The following is a 26,015-nucleotide window of genomic DNA, read 5'->3' on the forward strand; positions in this document are numbered from 1 at the left end:
TGTCTCTGCCCATGGCAGAGGAGTTGGACTAGATGATCTATAAAGGTCCCACATGATCAAGTGGGCCTGGAAAAAGCCATCAGGTCAGTCAGAGACAGGGATAGTCCCTCAGTAGGCAAAATTCTAGCAAGCTCATGATTTCCTGTAACATTTGATAGAATAGAATCAAAAAGTGTTATGAGCAAAAAATGCATGGATATGTCTCATTTCATATACCCTGTGATTTGTATTTGAAACACCCTGCAGCGGAAAATAAACATGCCTGTGCAGAAATGAAACACATTTTGGAAAATTCCTAAGTTTTACCAAAATGTGTTGTTGATTCTTCTTGTCCTACACATGAAGCCATGTCATATAAGACATTTATTTTCACTTTACTATATGGATAATGAGAGATTGGATCTATTTTTGGGCCACATACTGAACTTGTTTAGTGGTATGACAGGCTGCTTACATATAAATCAGTTGAGAATACTTTGACATGAATATGTGATATTTCTGGTCAGTAAGGAATCAAAACAATATTCATAAAGAAAGATAGCTGTGAAATACAAGAAAAGAAGCATTCAAATGAAAAACATGAAAACACAAAAAACCTGAGGTAAAATAATTCCATCTATCATCCAGAGCAGTGAATGCCTTTCTGTAACATGAACCATTCCATCCCACATGTTATTTTATTAAAAGCACTAAAATCTTCCCTTTTGTTTACAAATGGAACTTCAGAATTTCTCTCAGATTCCTTGGGAAATACTGGTTGTTCATTTCTATGAACACTAAGCCTAGGGCTACATACTAGTAAATGAAACAATCAGAGGGAAAGGACTGTTCAGTAGCACACAGATGTCTGCATTAAGAAATTAGTGGCTTAGTTTGGTCCAGCCCAGTTAAGTCTTTAATGTCTGGCTATAACTAGGGGTTTAACACGGGGTATGGGTTGTTTTCTAGCAGGTGGTTTAGACATGGATATCCTCTTTCAGCAGGTAAGAAAGTTAGTTCAGCTGTCCATATGGAAGGGAGACAGGTTATACCACTTGGTGTTAGGGCAGATAGTGGCCCTTAAAATATGTTATTTACTCATGTGTGTGTGCTGTAGGGTTTGAGGCACTTAATAGGGTTTGGCTTTGGGCTCATCATTTGGCTCATCAGCAGGGAACCTAGACTCTAAATCCTGAGAAAGTCCACTGTTTACTTTTGGTGCTGCCCTGTTCTAAGATGAAGAAGTGAACCTTGCGCTGGTTTCTGAAACCTGGGCTTAGGCACCTGCAGGTAGGTGAGCTACCCAAATTGCTCTGAAATTAGGTTCTGTGAGCTTCTTCCCAACTGTCCAGTGAAGCTGATACTCATGAAGCTGCTTCAGGACTGTCTTCTGATTTCACTGAAGAATTGAATGTCTAGCAGGCTGGTTTTTGGTGGTGGTCATGGGATTTTTGTGTCTTTTTGTTTGTTTGGTTGGTTTTGTGTTTTATTTATTTATTTATTTATAATCTTGTTGAGGTTTTGTTTTATTTTTTTATATGGGTGTCAGGTCTGGCTTCTGTGCATTTAAGTTGGGCTGATTTTCAACCAGCTTGAATGTTGATGAATTGTGATTAGCCACACATGTGTTACACAGTAGAGGTTTTCTTCTTCAGCTGGAAGAATATCATTCCAGACCAGTTGATAAGTATATTTATTTTCTCAAAAGTCACATCAAGCAGATACTTCAAAATAATAATTCGAAATGTGCTGTTTCCATGAATACTGCTTCCAGAATAAATGTTTGTTAAGATCAGGGGTTAAACAATGAAAAGAATATAGAGGAATGCAGTTCCCTGTGGTCCAGGAACTTGTACTTCTCGATAATTCTTCCTTCGCTTTGGCTGGTGCAGTGGGAGCTCCCCCTTCATAAATATACCATTTCCCAGAAAAGGAATGAGAAAGGGGGAGAAATACAGCCAAAATGAACTCAGTTTTTTGTTGGTATTTTTTTTTTTTTTTAAAACTTAGTATTTCTGGAAAATATTTAGTGGTATTTGCTCAGCCCTATTAAATAATCCAAACCATTTTACTGACACTGAATATTATCCATATAATCATTATAGCTGTACTGACTTTAACAGAACTACTCTCAGTTGTTGTAGCTGAGGATCAAGTTTGGAGAATTAACATTCTGGCAAGTATACTATCAGATGCTCTCACTGATACTGTATTAGATGTTCATAACACAATGAAAAGAGCTGTAGTCTGATAATTGGCCTATATTGACCCTTTGTTTCTCTTATGCCCACTGGTCTTTGTGCATAGCCATGATGCTGTATGTACAGCCTTATGTCCTTTGTATTTATTCATGTTACCATCATGTTCTCATTTATCTCGTGTAAGTATTCTGTTGTATTACTCTTAAATTCACTCTTTCCTGATACCTAAATATATTTTCATGTACCTTTTTTCTGAACTGTTTCCCTGTATATCCTTCTTGATCAGTAAAGACCATAGGTAAAGAGGACAGTGATTTCACACTTTCAAAATACATTCCACTCAGAGAAGGGATTGAAACACTGATGCTTAGCTTTTTTTTTTTTTTTTTTTTTCTAGACCAATTAACAGCGAAAGATGTCACTGGGAACTGCATAGCACCAGCAAGATTCTTGGATGGGTGAAGACCATGAAAATTTACCAGAAATAAGCAGATTACAGCTCCCAGTTCCATTGGTGCATCCACATCTCAAACAGGATTTGGGTGAGCAATCACAAGAAATGCCCTTTCCTACAGGCAGTGTCACAATTAGTACAGGAATTTCTCTACAGTTCAGTTCTGAAACTCAACAAGGTCAGTGGGAATGTGTCAGGAGCTTCAGTGAAATTTGATTCAAGTCCTTAATTAGTCCTGAATATACCCATTTGATGGCATTATAAGGAAAAAGATAAATATTAAATAATTTTAAAATTACAATGTTTCCTATGTTACATGGAGATCAGTTAACTGCCATAGGATAACCTCATATTCTTTCAAGTTTGAGCTGACTAACGCCAGAAGTTTTAATACTGCAATAAAGCTAGTAGTCTTCCAGCTAGTCCAGGATAGGTATACTATACCCACTGAAGAAAATAAGGAAATTTTACAGGAGAAGCAAATTAAGTGTCATAAACCTGACTTTGATCTGTATCTAAGCATAGAAAAGAACAAGAAGTAACCATAAATTTTTCTCCCGTTTTTAATGATATTTTAGCAAGCATGAAAAGCAATCCCATGAGGAACATAATAAATGCCCAGGAGAGAGGCAAAACCAAATACTTTCTATTACTATAGAAACTACCAGGGAAAGACTTATTTATTATAAAGCAATTAGGAATCCAGACCTCTTTTAACTAAGAAAGTGTGAAATATATCTAAGCAGAAGACAAACCTGACATGACTAATAAAGGATCTATCTACCTCTACTCATGCCTTTTTCAGTGTATGGATTATTTGGGCTAAAGACTCAATATGGTAAAGGAGGGTAAGAAAAATCAAAAAGGAAGTCTGAATGTAGAAAACTCATTTCTTTGTATGTTGGATAGTTGAGTATCATGCTTCCCCTAATCTTGGATTCACAGATTTTTTCACATGTGCTTAGAAATAGTAATGGGGAAATTCTATGTTTATATTCTCTTTTTAGTATTTTTTTTTTTAATTTTATGATTGATATCCAGCGATGCCACATGTTAGAATTTTTGTTCTTTAACAAACAAGAACTCAGTACTTTTAGTAGCAAAAACCCTTTTGTACTTGGAAGTCAACTCTACACTTTTCCAGGTGGTTGTTTGTGGTGGTTTGTTTTTTTTTACTGCTATTATTTTTGTACAATGCACCCCTAGGAACAAAGTTAGGGTACTAAACTTTATGATGAACAAACTCTTTTGTTAGATTGTAAACTTCCTGAAGAAATGTGTGTGTTTAAAGCCCTAATATAGTACAGGAAGTGATGTTTTTTCATCTGAAGTGATATGTTGGTTTGATATCATATGGTCCATATGTTATGTAACCTGTAATATAAGTGCTAATGCATTAAAAGAACTCCAGTAAGGATAGTGCATGTATGTACATACAAGTGTAATGAAATGACCTTTATTAGATAAGTAACACTTCAACTCACAAAATCACATTATGTTCAGATATTCTTTACTAGCAACTGGGAGAATAACAACTCAATAGTTAGAAGACTTGGAATTCATTGTGAAAAAAAAAAAAACTTTTTCTTTGTTCAATACCTTATCATCCCCAACTAAGGAAGAGACTATTCAACAGGAATGATAGATCCAGAGGTATTTGTGGCAAGTCATAGGAGTGGAGTTGAATTCGTCTGTTAATATCAGCTGACCTAAAAAAAAAAAGAGTCTTCATGTCAGAAATCTGCAAGGGTCTACACAATTTCATTTTCTCACCCACTTCTGGTCTATCTATGTGTAACCTTTCTGATTTTGTTATCACACATGTCAGAAACTTTTCAGAACTTGTGATAAAGAGATAAAAATCTTGATAAATTAATACAGGGTCACTGAGAAAAAACAGGATAAAACACAAGCTTTCAGCAGAATTCAAATCCATTGAAACTGTTCTGAGGTTTGAAAATGTGTCATTAATCTGCTTTGACATTTTTGTTTGTCTTTCCTCTTCTGGGTTTTGGCCAGGTCGTGAAACAGAACAAGCATTTGTGGAACATATCTTATGTTTATGACATATTTAATAAGGTGTAGTGAAGTGTATTATAATTATATGATTTGTCAAGTGAACACTTTCAAAGCATGTTAGGTTTGATTGTTATTTCAAGTCTTGCAATTTAGACCATATGTGACCTAATAACAGGGATTTGAGCATTAATATCCACTTACTGTAGCCTATTTCTAATTATTTTTGAGATGTGTTGAAATGCTAAAGGACATCACCACACCCTTTAGAGACATTCAGAAAATAGGAGGCATTATTTTCAAAAAAAGCACCTATCTTGCCAAAAAATGGAGATTCTATCTCTACCAGCAACAGCTCTCCTCTCAATATATTGATATATAGAAGAATTTTCCAGAAGACAAGTCACTAAGCATGAAAGTAGGTCCTTTGTAGAAACAAGCGCATGCCCCATATCTGTAAGAATTTAGCATTATAGCATTCAAAAGCTAGGGGAAAAGAATCCTCTAAAAATATTGTTGAGGAAAAATGTACTTAGAGTGCCAGAAAACTATAATTAGGCCCATAGATTTGCATAGCTAGAGATACACCAGAGAGAGACCAGTCCCCTGACCACAGATGCAGATATGCTCTGAAAGAGAGACCTTGCTCTTCAATAAGACTTTTTTATCCTGCTGCTGGGATGGGCTGCTCTGTCTTAAACAGATCTCTAGGGTATACCTGAAGTGTTTATTTTTTTCAGCTGAATTTGAGAGAGCGCTAATTATTGGATTGGCTTGCATATCTTCTTGGGCTGTAGTAATGTCATGCTCATGCTCTGGCAATCTTCTTGGGTGATTCTTCACCTGTATGAACATTTTGCTCTTTATTTTGTTTCCTTTCATCCTTTGATTTTATCCCTTCTCATTAAAAATCTGAAGAACTAATGTCCTGGTTCAACAAGGATAGATTTAAGTTTCCCCAGCAGAGAGAGAGGGGGAAGGGATCTCCAGCCGGGTTATTCATACCATGCTGACATCAGGTCCAGGGGTGGGAAACTTTGATTTTACTTTTACTTTGGCTTTTTGGTGGCGGGACCCACGCGTCGGCTTTGTTCCGTGACCGTTTTGCGGTATTTCTCTGTATATCATTTGTCTCGTTCACTGTTATTGCTGTTTATTGTTGTTATAATTGCCACTGTTGTTGTTCAGATTGTTTATCACACTGTTGTATTAAATTTCTTCTTATTTTAATCCGGGTTTGTGTCTCACTTCCAGCCCGACTGGCTGCGGGTGGGGGAGGGGCAACAGCAACGTGCTCTCCGGTCCCGGCAGGGCTTAAACCACGACAACTAAAGATAAAGCAAAATGGAAGTGTCACAGTTTTACAATAAATCATTAGTGAGTTTTTTAGTTTTAGGGAGATGACAGTTTGATTTGAGAAGTTGTGACTCTCTGATGTCTCTCTTGAACTAAGTCTACATTGGTGCACTAGTTTTTTTGAGGTTGTTTTTTCTGTTTCTGAAACCTTAGGGGTTTCCAGACAAGCCGAATTTGTTGTGATATTCCCCTCTAGAAGGCAAGATGAAAATATCTTCTTCAAGATCACTACAAAGCTTGAGGAAGACCCAAGCCCAATATCATATTCCTGAATATGCAGATTAATTCTTAAAGTATTATGGAAGAATCAGTCCACACTCATAACACCACTAGTATGAATTATAAAAATGTGTCTAACGATGAATTAGGTAAATTCAGTGATATAATTTGGGGGTGTCGGTACCAAATATCTAAAGTATAGCACTGAGTCAGATGGCTAGGCTGTGCCAAGGAGTGGGATTTCAGATGTACCTCTGTGCTCAGTATTTCTTACTGGTTAGCTCCAGGCAGCTCAGAGTGACTTTGTCATGATCACCTTTTACAGATGTGTGGATAACAGACAATAAGCTACAGCTTATCTGTACAGGCCAACTGCAGGTCACTGTAATGGGATTGTTTCCATGAAAGACCATCTTGTACCTACACCACCATCTGGAAAAGACTAGCCATTCATTTTATCTCTTAATTCTCTTCCTTCACCTTTTCGAGGAAGGTTTGTGGGATGGAGATGTCCTGCTTTGGGACCTTCCTTAGTGTTCTTTGGTCTAAGTTTCTGGAGTGAACTTGAAAAAAAAAAAACAAAAAACTTGAAGTTACCACAGGTCTTAGTGATATAGATTAAGTAATCTGTTTTGCTTCATGTCTCTCTTGCTCTCCATAGTTTTTAAAACTGATATGTAGGATAAGTAAGTTAAAAGATTAAATTTGTCCAAATCAATGGTTTCAGATAGGTTTTCTCAGTAAGGAGACATCTGTATTCCTTTCATGTGATACTGTACATTACAAACATTTTATAAAGTTCAGGTTCTGTAAATGCAGTAGAAACCGGACAACAAGAAGCAACATCTTTGTTCATTTTTCCCAGACTTTTTTAATACAATTCATCACTTGGTTCAGAATATTTCTCACTGAGGGTTTTTTTGTGGCTATATTTCCAGTATTCATCTCACTGTTCCTTTGCATTTTTTGCCCTCTTTCTTTATTCCTGTTTTTCTCAAAACCACATAGATCAGGAGAGGAGCAATTAAATGCTACTATAGTAATTTAGGTAACAATCATTCTCAATCCAAGCTACAGCAATCACAAAATATTTACTGTGTTACTATTATTCAAATAGATTTTGTTAACAACCAAAGCCAGTTATTTGACTTAAGATTAATCAGAATGACTGTGCAAGAATGCCGCTCACAGGAGTCTGCATGTAATGATTTATGACTGTATTTATTTTTTTCTTGGTTTCCTGTCATTTGCCTCTGCATCCTTGGCAGCAAATGTTTCAGAATTACAGTAGAACATATAAGTAGAAAAGTGGGATGCAACAACTTTTCAGGTAAAAGAACTATAATTAAAATATTAGAATTTACATTTTGCATCTTGATTTTTCAGTCATCTTTTTCATGTAAAAATAATTGCATTGCATAACATGATATTTAGAAGAGTTAATGTAGTAAACAATACAGCATAATAAGCCTTTCCAAAATTCTTAACAAGGCTTTTTATTGGGCTATGGTTAGTAATAACTTTACTGTGGAAACAGCTGACTTAGCAGTTGTAAAATACATTCACACATTCTTTTGCTTGAAACGAGCTAGGTGGCCAGAATGCTTTTTGTATATTTCTCTTATGCATGCCCAATGTCTGGCCTCAGCCTCATAAAACAGGCAAAAACAACACTGAAAACAGGAATGAAACATGGGGTAACTGAATTAACAGATGGAGAGTGTCAGAACTTCCTGTGTGTATCATGAACTAGGGAAATAAAAAGTTAAAATCAAAATGGAAAAAAAAAAAAGAGGACTGGAAAAAAATCTGCCTGTTTAATGAAGGAATGATTTTCCTTAAAAATATTGTGAAAACTTTTGAGCAGATGACTTGCTTTTGCCCTCTGGAGACTCCTCTGAAATGGAATCTCATGAAATTTTAATTGGATGTATCACTTTCTAAAAATGCAAAACTTAAAAAAAAAAAAAAATCCAAACATTAAACCAAAACTATCATTGCAACTCCTTAAGACAATGTACCACTACTTTAAAAATAGTGTTAAAATATTGAAGTGATACTATGACTATTATTTCTAATTATTTAGATCATTGTCTTTTGTAATAGAACTATGATGTTTATATCTGTACAGTTAAATAAAGAGTGCCAGGAAACATTACCCGTTATTGAAACTGGATTGTCTATAGCTAAGTTGTTAGAAATGTCCATGGCGCATTTTTGGTCCACAATAGCTAGCTCACTTTCTGACAGCTCCTGGTGAGGCTCAGGGACTAGACAGACTAAGGATTATTCCAAACAGGCTGTTTGGGTCCAGATACGTAATTTCTCATAGGCAGTTTTGGACATGGGCTACTTAATGCCAGCTGGCTTCATTGCCAGAAGAACAATCCCAAGCACCTTTAATTTACTGCTATTGACATAGTCATTGTGTCTATCCAATACTTCTGACTACGTGAAGAGACCAAGCCCAGCTGTTACAACAGGGATAACAGAAAGTGACACTTTTAGAGATTTGCCTTCTGACTCCATTCAGCTTCCTCTAAGAAGTGGAGTTTTCTGCCCCTACTCACACCAATCTGGAATTTCACAGCTTTCCCACTTCTGAAGTTTGATTAAAACCTGATTAAAATTGCCTCTTTGTGGTAAGCAGTCGGTACTACACAATGATGCAACAATGTCTTTCTTGGAGAAGTTTGCAATAAGTGTTATTGCAGCAGCATTCACCTTTAAATAAAAATCTCTGTTAAGAAATGGACAAAACATTCAAACATTATATACACATAAAACAACAGTCTACACATTTGTTGACAGTCAGTTTTGTGTGTTCAACCACAAGCTTCGTTAAATAAAACCTCATCTGGTAATCCTCTCTGTAGCAGAAGAGGTGCTGGATGTCTTCTTTTATGTAGTCCAGGAACATTGGAACCCACTACTGTGTCTGGTTTTCCCTCCATGGGCAGTCTGTAGTTCCTTGCTTAAGGAAAACTGCCTTTTCCACAGACCTCAGGCTTCTGAGTCCCCTCACCATACGCTTTCTACAAGCAGGGGTAGGTGTTCAGCATTCTTTTACCAGCTATCTAGCCAAAACAGAATTACTTTATCTGGGAAGCCTTTGTGGGTTGTCATCATGAGCCTTGTGTCTATGGGAGAATGCTCTGACACCTTCTCTCCCTGCTCCCAACTAACTGTGGAGAAAACACATTTTGGCATATGGATGGATATTTATCACCCAACTTTCTCTGTATGTCACACCTGTAAGGATGTCTGCTGTGCTCAGTTAAAACATTTCTGCAAGCAGAACTTCTCAAAAGAAAAAATAAAATATACTCAAATAACAGCAGTAATGCTTTCCTACACTATTTCATAAAGGTTTCACGGAGGCAATGACTGGAGATTTTTATACTATTTTCACCACTCAGTTGTCCAGAGGAAGTGGTGAAAACACCATTATTCAGCAACTTTAAACTAATATGAATAAAGTGCTAAGAGATTTAGTGTAGAGAATAGTTTAACTTTAAGAGGAGGATGGAGTACATGAAATTCTTCATTTGAAATATCTAAAATCTTTGACATAAATATCTTCAACACTGAGTGTTTAGTAGGATGTTTAAATATAATTTAAAAAGATTAATTGTGGCTTAGGGACACCTAAAAAGCTAGAGAATCAGATATGAATTTTGAAAAGCATATGAAAAAGAAAATCTGATCTGGAGAAAAAAGAAAGTCAATATATCTTACAAAAAGTTTTAAGTTGCTTTTGGTGCCCTTAAAGGTATTTAGATCTACACAGAACCGTATTCCATTCAGATAAGTTTTGAGGGTATAGTTGAGAAGGAAGATTTCTCAGATGTTTGGTTGCTTACAATTCATTCTAGCTTAAAATAAGCTACTTCCATGGGTTACACGCAGGTTTTGTGTTTGTTATTTGTTTGTTTGTTTAATATACCTACTTGTATATCTAAAAGGGATCCAGCTTGTGGCAGAAAGTTCAGCTTGTGACAGAAAGAAATTAATTTACACTTCAAGACAACATCTATGTCTAGAAAAATATAGGCTGAAAAGTAAGCAAACACCTCACAAAAAATTAGCTCTAGAAATGTTTTAATGTAGTTCATTAATGAATATTATGAAATATTTTAGGACTCCCAGTAATGTAAGATGTGTAGTAATAAACTATGAAGTCAGTGAAAGGGAAGTTACATTATTACTTTAACAAAACCTTGGAATAAAATCTGTCTGGTTAGACTACAGGTTTCCATCAGCATCTTGAGTGTATCACAATTAGAACTTCAGGCACTGGTCCTGCTTTTGACTGTAAGCAGAGTAATGAAAGCAAAGTCCAGTAGGAAAAATAATATTATCTGTCAGTAGGTCCCTGAAATGCCTTGGCTTGTCTAGTGATGATGGTGTTAACTCCGAATGTCAAAGACTACTTTAGTTAAGGTTCTTGCTGCTATTTCAATATCATATTTGTGTATGTGAGCATGCCCAGCTATTTCCTTGAGAGAACACTTGCACAGCTGTACTAAATGGATGAACCAGCTAAAGGGTTGAAGAACCGTCAAGAACTGTCCTTCTCTGTATAGTTCTGTGTGTACATGTAAATGAACTCCTCATTCTGCCTGTCACAAATCAACAAAAACAGACTGAAGTGTCTTTTTTATAAAGTATACTACATCTAACTGGGTCCTCTCATGCTCCCAGTCTTCCCACTTTACTTGCAAATTCATCTTAAAATGTATCTGTCTTCCTGCAAGCTGTGATGTATTACTTTGGCAAGCAAAATAGTAGTAGTATAACTACCTGTTGTATAATTTCTTAATGCAACACAAAGGAATGAACTATGTCACTCAAAGGCAGGAAGATGTGACATAGAGGCCATACAAGGCTTTACTGATAATTTTGGAAATTATGAAGGGATGCAGTATGAGATGAACTAGAATGTCACCAAACCAAATAGGTAATACAAACTGATACTGGTCTGGATTATGAAATTAAATACATCTGCAAGTAGCTGCTCACAAGAAATACGTTAATTTAGACTTAGCACTGGAAAATTAAATTGGAATGCTAAAACCTTGACTGGGAAGGACTGTAACATCAGACTTGAATTTCTGCTTAGCACTGCAAGATTATGGGTGGGGGCCAATAGCACAAATTATGTCAACAGCTGATGTTTTGATTAAATCAATGAAGACCAAGTATGTCTGACACACTAGTGAGTGATGCCAGAAGAACTGGAATTTGCTAACAAAAAAAGAAGAGGTAGGTAAAGCCAAATTAATAAACATACCAACAAATGTGATCTGGAGTCCTGAACCACTGACCTCCCATCCAAACAATGACCACACCACTGTATGTGTTTCTGATGGAATTGGTGACTGCAGACAAGCCAGGTCTCACAGGTAGTGTTTAGTTTAAATTCTAGGTTTGTTTTTTGATGCATGCTGTCATGCACTTCTGAATCCTTTTCCAGATCAGATCCTTGTTATGAACATGTTATGATCCTCTCCGAGCCATTCACTTTAATTTCCTTAGCACAGAAACAGAGGTGTGGGGAAGAAAGAGGGAGAAGGGCCTCTTGTAGACCAGCACCTTAGTCCATCACAGAAGCAGGATGTGGTTAGGGCACATACCTGAACCCAGACTTCCTGGACAGGAAGCATTCTTGGCAGTATAGATGGAGGCATTTTACATCACAAACAAAAGGATAAAGACCCTGATCATAGTCTGGACTACCCTTAATTGCCTGCTCTGTCTGAATCCGGAAAGAGTCCACTGTGAAGACCCTTAATCTTTGAAGGATTTAAATCTAGCAACAGCAGCTATTTTTGCAAGTGGAATTGACTGTTTTTCTAGAATCCATTGTTAAATTTAAAGGGAAATTTGTAATGAAACTGAGGGGTCCTAATACAGGACATACCTGCAGCTTTAGACTTAAAAATGATTATTTTAAATCCCCACAAAGAGCCTCTAAAATTATTAATGCATGTGATCCCAGAGCTGAAAGAATAAGTTTCTGTTAAGCATGAACCTCCCTTCACATACTTTAGGAGACTGGCTTGCTTAGTATGTTTGGCTTTACTGCTTTTTTCAACAAATTAATGAAAGGGCTGACTTCATGACTGCGGTTCTTTTAATTTGGCCACCAGGGATGTGCTGAAGTTCTGATGCAAACTGCTCAGGAAAGACTACCAGTTTGTTAAATCTGGCCCCGTAATCCCATGGGTCAGACTGTAAATAAAGTAATCACTGAGGCTGTGCCTTGCTAAGCCTTCCTACTGCCTTTGAGTCAGGAAGCAAGGTCAGCACTAAATTAACAGACCCCTTCTCGCTGCTTGGACCCTTCAGGACTGAAGGACTTCTTATTAGACTGTTTTTGCAATAAGAAGTTAGGAACTGATCCAATAAAATGTTTAAGTATAGGCATTATTTCTAACACCCGAGTGTTGGGCATTCGAAGAGATACTCATGTGTAAAGGTAAACGTGTGCTGACGGATTTTGCTGAGTTCAGGTCTCAGTACTCTAGCCATGCTGTGCATGATGAGTTTTAACTTACCTCTAGGACTAATTCTCTCAACAGAAGAGGAGCCAGGATGTGATACCCTGGAGAGGAGACAGCCTGAATCCTCCTTTTCACTGCTTCTATTGAACTCATTAGTGTAATTGAGCTGAGACTCTATAATAAATTTAGTTTCTTTTTTTCCAGGATGTAGACTGTACTGGTCCTTAGTTGCTGTATAGTGCTTTACCAGATCCACAAAAGATGTGACTTAGACTGTGTAGACCACCCTCTTGCCAAATCTACCATACATGTATTTAGTAAGCTGTCTGTTATCACTAATATTTTTTCATTTTTCCTTGCAAAACTTTTCCTATCATTTAGACAATCCATTTCTCTTTTTTTTTTTTTTTTTTTTCCCTGGTAAAATATGTCCAAAATTATGCTCTAATATGTTTTAATTAAATTAAATTTTGAATCTGTCTCTGATATGAGGCCTCCATACCTATAGTGCTTTCTAGAGCTGGGCTCTCACTACCCTTTGCTAAAATACTTATCTCTTCCTTTCCTGCAGACTGAAACTAAGATTGTGTACCTCCAGCTTGCCAGATTTTCCCCTTCAAAATTCTGACTTTAGAAATCTCTCTAGGCTTGGTCCTCCAGGACATACAATCAGGTACAGATTACAAATCAGCAGTTGTTGGAGGCCACATATACCAGCAGCTCACGTCTTGCAACTGCTGCTGTCTCCAGCTCTCCTCAGGAGCAGTTGCAGGCTCCCAGAACCTTGTATTTTGATCCTGCCTTCCTCTTGAGGGGAATGTTGCCCATCACTGACAGCTTCCATATGCATATCATGGATATACAAGATTAACAAACCTTATTGTCACCAAGATTTTATTTGTTCTCACTGTTGGGCAGGATCATTGAGGTAGTGCAGCCAGCTGACCGAGAAGCATGGGTCAGGAACTTTCCTGTCTACAAGTTCAACAAAATCTGAGATCCACCAAAGTGTCTTATCTTGCAATGGTAAATACTGTCAAAGCACCCATTGTTAGAGAAAATTTGGAAGATCAAGGAATGAAAAACATCAATTCATCCTCATCTGAACCCAAAGGCATGAAGGATTTAGATAGCAATTGTGCATTACTGATTGACATCTCTGTAAAATTGTTAATGTATTACAGAAGTGTCTTGATGAACTCAGTAGGAGAGTTGACAGTTGATAGATCTGCCAGTGTAAAATGAAAAGCTGAATAATGTATTTGCGAACATGTTTTAATTATGTGTGATATCTTCCATCTCTTCCTTTACAGGTTAGCTTGTGCCTGTTTGTTTTGGCAATCCAGTTATGTAAATCACATTACATAGACTGCACTACTCCAACACTCTGAAGCCCAAACTGTTGAAATGTCCAAATGTAATCATTCTGTCAGCCAAGAGCAAAGTGTCTCCTCTTTTCCAAGAGCACACAGCACTTGCATCACTCAAGATCTTTTTCCTTCACCCAGGTAATTTTTCCCTGTGAGAGCTGCAAATGTTATCACAGCACATATCAAAGCAGGGTGTTGCAGGTGCCCCTCAGACCATTTCTCCATCAGAGTATGTCTCAGCCTCTTCACTCTTGCAGCACTTTCCATGCCAAATGGGCTGGAAGCCCACATTAATCCCTTATGTCAGTTTGGCTCCTGCACATCCCCAAATATAATGGTCCAAGTCTACAAAACCTGCCAGGCCTATTTACACATTAAAGTGTACTGCTTGTCTATCAGTTTCATCATACAGCTGTAGAGTCCTTGGGGTATACCAAAATAAAAATCTTTGTTGGAGTGACTGGGATAGTCTCAGCACCACCAGCAACATACTTGGGTCAAAAACGTATGAGAATAGCTTGATGTCTTTTCTTTTTCTTTTGGTTTTTAATTACAGATGTGTTGGCTTCCCTTTATTCCCTTTTTTATCTGCCTGCTGTTTCTCACAGAGTTATGACAAGGAGCAGGAGAATGCATGAATCCCAGGAGCAGAGAACAAACAGCAGTCAGGAGGGTAGGCAGTCAGGTGAAAACGGAGGCCTTTGTATGACAGGAGACCTTTCCCACATGGCACCCTTAATGTGGTAAGATGTTTTGCTGGGTGCAGTGGCACCCTGTCACGGTGTTCAAATAGCACACAGCATTTACATCCAGTCTTGGCCTTTACCCTTGTGTGTACAAATTTGACCAGGAAACTTGGCTCAAAAGTCGAATCCCCTTGAAGTTTGAAGGGATTCAGACTTGGGGTTTTGGAAAAAACTAAGTGGAAGGCTAAAATTCATCTTTTACTTCCTGAATGCTCAAAGTCTGGGGATTATTTGGATGCAGCAATATTTTTTCAGCTCAAATAAAATACATGATAATTGTGAATGCTCCACTCTCAGGGATATTTGAGTAAGAACTTTTCAATGTGAACAAAGAACCTGTTCTTCCATTTCAGTATTGAAGATGGAACAGGAGTATTTATTATCTTCTCTACTACACATTGTATTCATACATTTTTGAAAGCAATAGGAATGTATATGCATTTTGGAGAAAGTCCCCCATGAATAATTTTTTTTGGATCATAACTAAATGATGTGAGAAGGTTTTACAGAGGCCAAGAGGCCCTTCTTTTTTGTTCATGTGAATGCTCAGTAGTAGAAACATCTTTTGCCAAGCTAAATGACCTTTCAGTAAACTAAGAAAGCAATACAAGTAAGGGAACTAAAGTCTTACAGACATCTGAAATCTACAAAGATACATAGCGAAAGTATTTTATTTTTTAAAAACACACCCTTTGGCTGAGAAAAGTCTATAAGTATCTATTTGTGTAAAGCATCAGAATGAACTGAGCAGAAGTGACTGTGAATTCCGTATGTGAAAATGTTTTTGCTGAACACTGTAAAACGTGAGAGGGTTCTGTAGAAGTTCCTTTCTGCTTGAAAAAGGCACCACAAGATGGCAGCTTCTGAAGAAAATATCTAACATTTAAATGAAAAAAAAAAATGTCATTTTATAAAGGACTCTTACTGAACATATGGTGGATATGAATGAAAAATACAGCAGGAACTAAAAAATAAGACGGGGAAGCATAATGTAATCTTTGGCATTTATAAATATGCAATCCATGACTGAAAACATTTATATAAAAGTTTAGCTTTGTGACTAATCCAGTTACTGCACAGTACCTGTACATGTTACATGCTTGTAACAAAAGCCAGGTCTTAAAGTACATTTTTCACACCTACATAGCAGATTTGGACATAAGTTACTGAGACTCCAAAAGCTATATAGCAGACAATGATAGCTGTAAAATACAAACACATCCCAGTTCTTTTAATCAGGAGATCAAAATAGTATTTTGGATTTAAATAAAATTATGAAAATTCTGGAGGTATTTTGTAACTTAACTGGCAATGAGGTGTAGATGAGAACCAGTATTATTCTTTGTCGCAGCAACTTTTTCTTTCTCTAAATAATGTAGCTGTAGGTATACATGCACAAACACATCTCATATTTTGCATACACACAGGACTAGTATGTACACAAGAACACTTTTTGTAAGGCATTTCTTTTTGCACCTTTCTTTATTTTGAACCACTATCAGTGTTCCTGAATCAAGTTGTTTTACAGGTAAAGTGTATGACAGAAATACAAGTAAACTAATCACCTTCCCTAGCAAAACACTTTATCAACAGAATTGTATTTGGTAGATGTGCCTTAACATCGAATTACCATAACATTGCATTACCATTTAACTTCTCTAATCTCAACATTAGCTGATGTCTGATCCAAAAGAAGTGATTTCAAGTTTTCTGGCTGAAAATAACTGGGTTTTTAGTTCTTATATACACACTGAATGTCCAAAGTACCTCTTCAAACAATGTGTATGATGTACTGTCCTTCCTCCTCACCTCAGCAGAGAGAAACTCTCCCACTTTCAGGACAGAGGGCGATTTGATGGCAGGGAGCCAGGGGGAGGCAATGGCCAGCAGGTCTACAGTGTGGTGGGGTGTTCAGCCCCCTGTCTCCCCTCCAGCAAACCAAGCTTTAACAACCCACAGGTCTTTAGACTCCTGATATGGAGGGTTGAGGTGTGAAAAAAAATCTAATCATACACTGCCCTGGTTTTACAAACTGTCCAGGGGAGCAGGAATGGGTGAGAATCAAGAGTGGCTTATGCAAGCTGATTTTCAGTCCAAAGGGAGATTTTCAAGAAACATAGTTATCAATAGACCCGTTCAGCATTTTTGCTATAGATTCCTTTTTTGGCTCTAGAGCTCCCTGTGTCTTCTCACAAGTATGAATGGGATAGATGGTTTCCTGTTGGCATTGGTGTCTCTTTCTATTCAGAAAGCATTTTCCTGTGTTACTGGTGGAGCACAAGTTGGCACCGTTTTTCAGATGTTTACCAGAGTGGATGTCAGCTTCTCTGACACCAGGATTGATGGCAATATATCTGTCTCTGGAGAAGGGACTGTTTGTTCATTTAGCCGCCTTCTTTTTACTGTGTACTCCCACAGAACTAAAACAAATGGTTTGTAGTGATACATCCTAGATAATTAACCCCTGGAGATCTGCCATAAAAGCCAGTGAAATACACTTGAGTGCCTCTGTGTAAACCATTTGAAAGACCTTTTAAGCCATTATTAGGTCACTGAAAAAGAACACAGCAGAGATGTGGTTAAAGTTGTGTGTTATTCTTTTCATTTCTATGTGCAGACTTCTAGCTCAAGCACTTCAGAACAATAACCCTCTATGAAATTTGTTATATTAAATTTAGACACTAGAGAACATCCTTTATCTAATTATACAAGGTTAGAAATATTTCAAAATCTGAAGGTGAAAACTGCTTTCTTCAAATAATTTAATTGAATATAATAGTTCTTAGTATGTTAACTTCCAATGAGGTCCTGTCATAAAACCCAATTAATTCATAGAACATTTTGTGACAAATTATCTTTTCTAATATTATGAGGTGAAAGCAGGTGTTCTGAGTATTAGTTATTAAACTATGTTGCCACCATCTGTAGAATGACAGTCTTTTTCCTATATACTGCAATTTTACATCTTTGCAAGACTATACAGATAATAAGATAAATTGATATTATCTGTTTTGAAAGACATTGTATTTTTAGATCAAAACGTCAAACACAAGGTTTAAATGCTGGTGATTTGCCAAATGATTGAAACCACACAGCCAGCAGTTCCTTACGATTAACAGAGGTCTTATTTGCAAGTATGGAATTTATTGTTTCTGATAATGTGATAAGTTAATATATTTTCATTTATGTCAAGTACAATAGGCAAAAAGTATATATACCTGAATGATTAATGGAGGCACATAAAAACAGGGAAATAGATAAAGGCAAGAGCCACAAGAGGCACACTGCAAAACAAAACGTGGAAGAAAGTATCTAATATGATCTGAGGTAGCTATCAGTCACACTGACCCCTTCACAAACTTGTAAATTATGTCAGCCTGTAAAAATGTATTGCTTCACTTTCTAGGTAAGTCGGTGATATGTGGGTTCACCGAACACAATGCCTTTATAATAGCCATTAATCTTCTTGGAAAAAAATACTCTATGTGCTCTGGAATGCACTGCATCCATTCTCCTCTGAAACCTCATCTGTGTTCCTAGTAATTGCCATCTGTTTCTAATTTCTGACATTCTGTGTCGGTGGCAAAGACTATTCAAGCTTCTGTACACAATATGAGCTAAGATAGTTAATATATTTTTATATAGTAAGGCCACTTTTCTAAAACTAATAAATAAAATTTAGCTCGTGAAGCAGAATATAATGTACTTCTGCTGATGCCAGTTTAAACAAAAGTAGGAACTGGAGACCATTTAGAGATATTGTTGTGAGCAGCTTATACATTCTGCTTGCATGTATATTAAGATTACAAAAAGTCCTTACAGCACCAAACTTTGTTTTAAGAACAAAAGAAAACAAAATTGATATACCAACACATTTTTTCCAACACAGACAATTAGTTAATGCAAATAACACCCTTACATAAAGGAGTCAAGTTATATTTCACTCCTGCAAAAAAGGTTGGACACTCACTGAGAAAACGCCAAGATTTGGACTTTGGTCATTGAACCAAATTGGGCACTCTTGGAATCTTTATTTTAACATATATCAGATGGCTCAAGGATCACACTGTAGCTGTTTTGAGGTGGAGGCTGCTTTCTTCCCTGGTTTTGATTTAAACTCTTGCAAAGCTTGCAAACTTGCAAAGATATTTCAAAAGGGTAGAATAGCTTCACCAGCATGTGGCTTCTATCCCAGGGTTCCTTGCCCTCCTTGACGGCTTACTTGGCTTGTTTGTTTTAAGCCCAAATGGTAAGGAAAATCTACATAATGTGCCCTTCTAAGCCACATGCCATCAACTTAGAAGGAACAGCTTCTCTATTGACTGATGTATTGGGTCAAGCTTTGAGGAAAACATAAAACCCCCCAAAGTGCTGCTTGTATCACTGCAGATTCCATGAAAGATTCTAACAGTTAACCAAAACATTTCAAGAACATGAACACCTTGGTTTTGGGGGAGTAGGTGGGATGATTTCTCCCTTGAAGACAACTGGCCAATATTTAAAAAAAAAAGCCCAATTATCTCTATCCAATGAACCAAGAACCTGAATCACTCTGGCATGTCAGTTTTGGGGACTGATGCAAAATCCACTGAAATAAATGGAAACAATTCAATGGTGAATTGCCCAGTTGGCTCAGTTGAGCCTGTCTAGTACAGGTATCTCATGACACCTACAATCTCTATTTCATGCACAAAAAGAAAAAAGGGGGGGGAAAAATGACACAACAATGTCATAGCCTCCAGTTGTTAAGATTTTACTTGTTCTCACAGGTATATTTATTTTACACAGGCCTAAAATGCCACAGCTGTCCCACTTTGATGTGCTGGTGGACCCTGAAAGTACTCTGCCTTCCATGAAGAAAAGAGCTCCAGGACCTTCTGCAGGATCCTTTTCTTTGGCAGCACTTTCCAGGGTTCAGGATTGCTGAAATATTGATCTTTGGATCAGGGCAACAATGAGTTGGATGGATAATATGCACAGGTAGGAAGATAACAAGTATTTGCCAGCCCACATATTTCGTTTATTTGTCCCAGCTTGACAATGAGAATATTGTCGTAACCTGATGCCAAAGTATCAGTTTATCTGATTTTTCTATTTCTATCTTTATTTTTCTGATATCTAATTTCTTTGAATTGTGGTCTGTATAATATATCTTTAGAGAAATACAACTGTAGATAAAAAGTTGTTTGTTTTGTTCTTTTAATTACCAAGTATGAATACATCAAGAGATTAAATAATGTGGAAAGGGAAGAGATATCTAAGTTAAAGAACAATGTTGGCACAAAAACTATGATACATAAACCAGCCAGGAACTTGGTCTGGAAACCATAATAATTCAAATAATCAAAGCAATGCAATTCTGTAATTACTTTCCTGGGGCTGTAGTATGGAGTAGAAATGTAACCAGTTTTAAGATAAATTTATGAACAGGATTAGATGAAGTGGTTTCTGAAGTAGCAGGGGACTTGAATCAATGACACAAAAAGTAGTTTCCAGTACTGGATCGTAAGACCATAAATTAAAGAACTGCTGCTCTACCTCGCTCCTTCAAGTAGCAGCATGAAGCAAGAAATTAATTTCATGTCTCTGTAGTCAATTCTCTGTTATCCAATACATTATGAGATTGAGTTATCCTGGATAATGGTAGTGGAATATGCTGGTTAGGCCAGATTAAGGTTAAATTTGGCAGAAATTTCTGCATTGAATTTCCTGCATCCATATCCTGAGCAAATAAATTTTGACAGACCAGAGCTGAGCCATGCAGCTCCTGGCTGCTGGTGTTGGGTTCCTGAATATTCCAAGTTATGGGGAAACTTAGTGTGGGCAAAACACTTAATGGGTGTGGAACCACTATTCCATTTAATGCACTGCCATGCGTTAAAATGCTGGGAAGCTCAGTGCAGACACCTAGGCAGCTCTGCAGGACTGAGCTTCTTAGCTCTGACTTAACAGCCAGTCATGCCAGACCCTGCTAACTCAGTAAACAACAACCAGCTGTGCCTGTGTTTCCCTCTTCCTGCTCAGCATTGCAGGAGCCTCTTTTGGCCTAAAGCAGGGCTGGACTTGCCCTAGCTGTATGCAGCTACCTGGCTATAATAAACGACTCCAAAACAGCCTGTTGCAAAAAGGAAGCACAGGCACCACTGTGGTGCTTCAGGGGCTAGAAAGCACCTGGGTCCTTTGCAGACTTCTCTGGTGTCCAGTGAGTAGTGTCAGGAATACCTTGTTTCATTGCCTACAAATAATGATGTGATTCCTGCAGTTGTGATATATTGAGGAGTTAGGATACATACATCATTGTGCACCATACTGCACACAAAATTTTAAAGATAATAGACATTCAACTCTAAGGAACATCTTAAATTTGCTTCTTACTGGTCCTGTCCAGTGGAAGACTCTTTGTTTCTCTGCTCCAAATTGTTATTTTATGTTGATCTCCTTACACCCTTAACCATCTTACCTCATTTGGTGTATAGGATGGATGGGTGCAAAGATGGGTGATGAATGCAGAAGCATCAAATATTTTTCTTCATTCTCTCTCTGGAGGAAATGAAAATTAGAGTTTTTGAAAGCTTTTTTTTTTTTTTTTTTTTTCAGATCTTCCTGATGAAATTATTATCTTCCTGGCAAATTTTAAATTCTTGTAGAAAGACTGGTGGGTAGAGGTTTTTCCACTGATTTTTGGTTTTATTAATGTAAATCAGTATTTTTATCTTTTTTTTTTTTTTTTTCAGCAACAGCTGAACTATTTTGTCTGGTATTTTCTAAACCTACTCAGCCAAAGGAAGACACCTGTCACAAAAAGTTTCACATATATGGCTTACATTTGCAACATTATAAATCTTTAAGTTTTACAATGTGGAATGTGCCAGACAATCTGACAGTCTTCCCATATACTTCATCCCCTAGCTGCTCTCTCAGTTTACTTCCAGATAGTGCTGATCAAAACTTCAAGAGAATTTATTTCTCTCAGGAAACCCTTTTACTGTTTTTAAAAGTCTTCTCTATAAAGCAGAAAGAAAACTTAAATTTAAAAATATTTCTCTGGAAATAACTTCTTCTTTCCCATTGCCAGTTCCTCTTCATGGATGAAGGCACCTGGAAGCCTTGAAAGACCTGGCCAGAAGATAGATGCTGGAAGCCCAGGAATTCCCAGACCTTCCATATGGCAGAATTGCTTGTGAAATGTGAATCCTGGAAATTCAGAGTTCCTGAACATGACCTGACAACAGAAATAGTTTTGCTGGAATAAATCCTAGCTGGCCCTATTTTTACTGGCAATCCAAGACACTGGTCTGAACTGTCCAGAACAGCAGGTGACTGGAGATCATCTCTCCGCTCAAGACCCACAGAGGTGGCTATTCATGAGATTCAAACTGAAGAGCAGGTCTGTATTTCTCTCCCTGGGAAATCAGGTGTTTAAAGGTAGTTGACCCAAAATACTAGTCAAAGACAGTAACTGGACACACTCCTCTTTGGAGCTGAACATCCTCTTTTGAGGCCATGAATGCTAACTTTGTCAAACAGCTTTGCAGTTCTAGGTCACAGACCTAATTTCTCTCTGAGTCTCAAGGCATTCAGCCTCAGAGCTCCTACTTCCCAGAGGAGTACCTATTGGCTATACTCAGGATTGCAGAGCAGGGGCAGCCTCCAGTGACTGTCTGACACGAAAGGAATAAACAGCTGGGTGAGCACTGTGTTGTCCTGCACAATGAATGGAAGGATAACGGTGGCTGTAACTCCCCACTGCTACTGTCTCCTACCACCCTATTAATCGATGCAGTTGCTTCCAGCTGGGTCAGCAAACTGTGAGTTTGTCTCCAAGGCTGACTAATGCCTGATACAATCTAATGGCCTGGGCTATTCTCACACGGGTATGCTTTAGTTGAATTAAATCCCAAAAGCAGACTTCAGAGCTACAATAGGACAACATTTGCAAAAGATGCCTTCATTTTTTCATCTGTCTAGGATGTGGGTGCTGCATCTGTGAATTGAAATGACTAGATCAAAGGACTAATCAAGGCAGGCTTCTCTGTTAGCTAAATAATAGGTTGGTGAGACTAAAAATCTCTAAACAAACATGACAGATTTTTATACATTTCCACAAGGAGGATTTTTAACATGTGTGTCTAACTAGCTTCATCTTTTGTAACTCATGAAAAATGATAGGTAGATGGTTAACAGTCAGTGCCAGAATCAACATACTTTCTTTTCCTAGAAGCTGAAGATTTAAAGATTTTCCCATCAGAAGGATTTATGCGAAGATTTATGGATCCTGAAAAAGTTGGCTTAATCTGTATTATTCTTCTGTCTTTTGGAAATTTTATTTTTAAAATGTAAAAATAGTGTGCACTTCTTCATGAAGTCCATGAGACCACATTGTAAGCCTACTCATTATCTTTTCCTTTTATTTGACACTTTTTGCAGACTTGTTATAACACTTATCACTGGAAAAGCTGTTAATTAACACAAACTGCATACAGTAGTAATAATATTTTGATCAGTAATAAAACCTAATTTCACTAAATCCACATATTCAGGGCTCTAGAATTTGTTATTCAAATTAGTTTCCTTTCTCTGGCTATTAGATTGTATCAGGCATTAGGAAGCCTTGGAAACACACTCAGGTTTTTCTAACCTGCCCCCTCTGGAAGCAACTGCATCAAATGATGGGGTAACAGGACATCCACTAACTTTCCCTCACCTTAAAAACAATGACCTGGAGAGCATGACTCTTGATCTATTCTGGTGTAAATGACATCAGAATTACGTCTAGGTCTGTTTATTTGTAAAAGAATTAAGTTTTTTTATCTCTTCTGAAACATTTGAAAGGGAGATAAATACTATAAAAGTCTTAGAAATGGTGGCAGAAAGAAAATGTGAGTCCACAGTGGCTTTGTTTTACACAGATTAACTGCAGTCAGAAGTATATCACAATTAAATACAGTAATAAAAAGAGAGGAGCTGAAGATAGAGTAGGAAAAAGATAATTTGACGGATATTAGTCCAACTAGGATGTTGTCAAATCATCTAGCCGTGCTGTAATTCACCTGAGGACACTTACAAAACTGCCTGAAATCATTTCCAAGCTACTAGCAATTGTCTTTGAAGACACACAAGGGAATGGTGAACTTCTGAGAGCCTGAAAAATGGCAAATACAGAGCCTATCTTTAGAAATGGGGAAAAAAAGAAGTCAGGGACTTGCAGAAGAGTCATCTTAACTTCAGTTCCTGGAAAAGTACTGGAACAATAATCAGCTAAACTATTTGTAAGCATTTGGAAGATAACAGGGAAGTAAGTAAGAGCCAACATGGATTTGTTGAGAATAAACCTCTCCAAACTAGCTTCACTTCTACTTATAACAGAATAGAAGGTCTTGTGGACAAAAGGGAGTCAATAGATGCCAGATATCTCTTGACTTTAGTCAGAATTTTGACAGTTTCTCTCATAACATTGTCATAAGCAATTTTAAGAAATATGATCTTAGAAAACTATAGTAAGATGCAAGACTAAAGCATAATGGTAAGTAGGGTTTCTGTTTGTCTTAGAGCCAGTGTAGGGGTTTGCACAGAGAGTGATACTATTCTCTTCATGGATAACACCAAGTTGGAATGACCCTCAAGCGCACTAAAAGGCCATAGTATAATCCTCACAAACTGGAAACATAGTCCAAAAAATGGGATATAGGTCAATAAACATACTCAGACATATAGAATAATCTGTGTAAATAGTCTGATCAACATCAGAGGGTTATAATATATCACAAACTGTGTATGAAAGAACCATGTCATTTGGCTGGGGAAAGAGGCAAATATCATTCTGAGATGTAAAAACAGAAATTTCATCTACAAGGTATGTATACTCAATAGGATAAGACCATGGCAGGAGCACAATGTTATGTTTTTGAGGCCTTTATTCAGGGGATCTATAGACTATTTGGAAAAACTACAAAGAATAAAAATAATAATCAGAATTCTAGAAAGTATGATCTATGGAAAAAAAGATGCCAAAGGAATTTGTAGTGTTTAGACTGGAGAAGGGTAGCTGGAGGAGGTGATAACACTCTTTAAATATGTAAAAGGTAATAAATAGAAGTGTTCCATCTTTAGCAGGCTGCGATTGTAGGTCCTGTAGCTCAGACTCAGGTGATGAGATCCAGTCAGTGAGCAGAGCGAGGACTGTAACAGGCTGTCCAAGGACATTGTAGACTCTCTGCCACTGGATATTTTGAAGACCAGCATTAGACAATCATTTGCCAAGAATGGTTTGGTTATAGGCAGTCTTCTTGTGCAGAAAGATTCAGGGACGACATGAGGTTTCTTCCACTCTGTTTTCTATGGGCTATGATAAATATAATCTAACAATAAAACATTGTGTTTTTTCCCTTTAAATTCAGTATGTGGACAGTTCTGAAACAAAATTTTCATAGTATCATGTTGCTAAAGAGACCAAATTTCAGGCAAGGAAAATGGGGCAGTTGAAAACATCCAAAATGTCTTCAGTACCTGCTGTGTTAAAACAAAATGTTCTCAAACTAAAGAGTACAGCACATATTTTGGTTAGTTCATTTGGATGTGGCTTTCAATAAGAAATTACATACCACATACTTAGTGGCAGTTTCTTATAAACTTCTGAGGTTTTATTAACCTTCAGCAATAATTGGACTGTGTTGTTGAGGTAATGCCCTATAGTGAGGATTCATCATCCCAAGATCATAAACCACCATAAATGATGAGAAGCAATATTAATGGGAAGACTCTGAATCAGTTTTTCACTCAATTTTTTAAATACATTTTTATAGTTACCTCAGTACACAACACTGTCAATAATTATTACATCTTTTATTGCCTTTGTAAGGTTTTACTAAAGTTTACAATGCAACATAACACACCAGTGTAACTACAGCATGCAGCCTCCAGAAAGAGGTCAGTGCCTGGTAGCAGAGGAGGTGATGGGACCCATGTCCAAGAAGCCTCTAAGTTGGTGGTACCTGAGCCCTGCGGCAGCACTGGGAGGCAGTGGTGGGATACTCCCTGCTGCGGGACAGAGGTCCCTGTCTGCCCACCTGACCTTCTGCCTAAAGAGGTTCACTGCATGCTGGGACCTTGGATCAGGGATGTTTTGGAGAGGGACTGCTGTCCCCTGCTGCTTTTCCACAGGGACAACA

The sequence above is a fragment of the Athene noctua genome, chromosome 1 (genome assembly GCF_965140245.1).
Source record: "Athene noctua chromosome 1, bAthNoc1.hap1.1, whole genome shotgun sequence".
In the NCBI taxonomy this organism is placed as follows: Eukaryota; Metazoa; Chordata; class Aves; order Strigiformes; family Strigidae; genus Athene; species Athene noctua.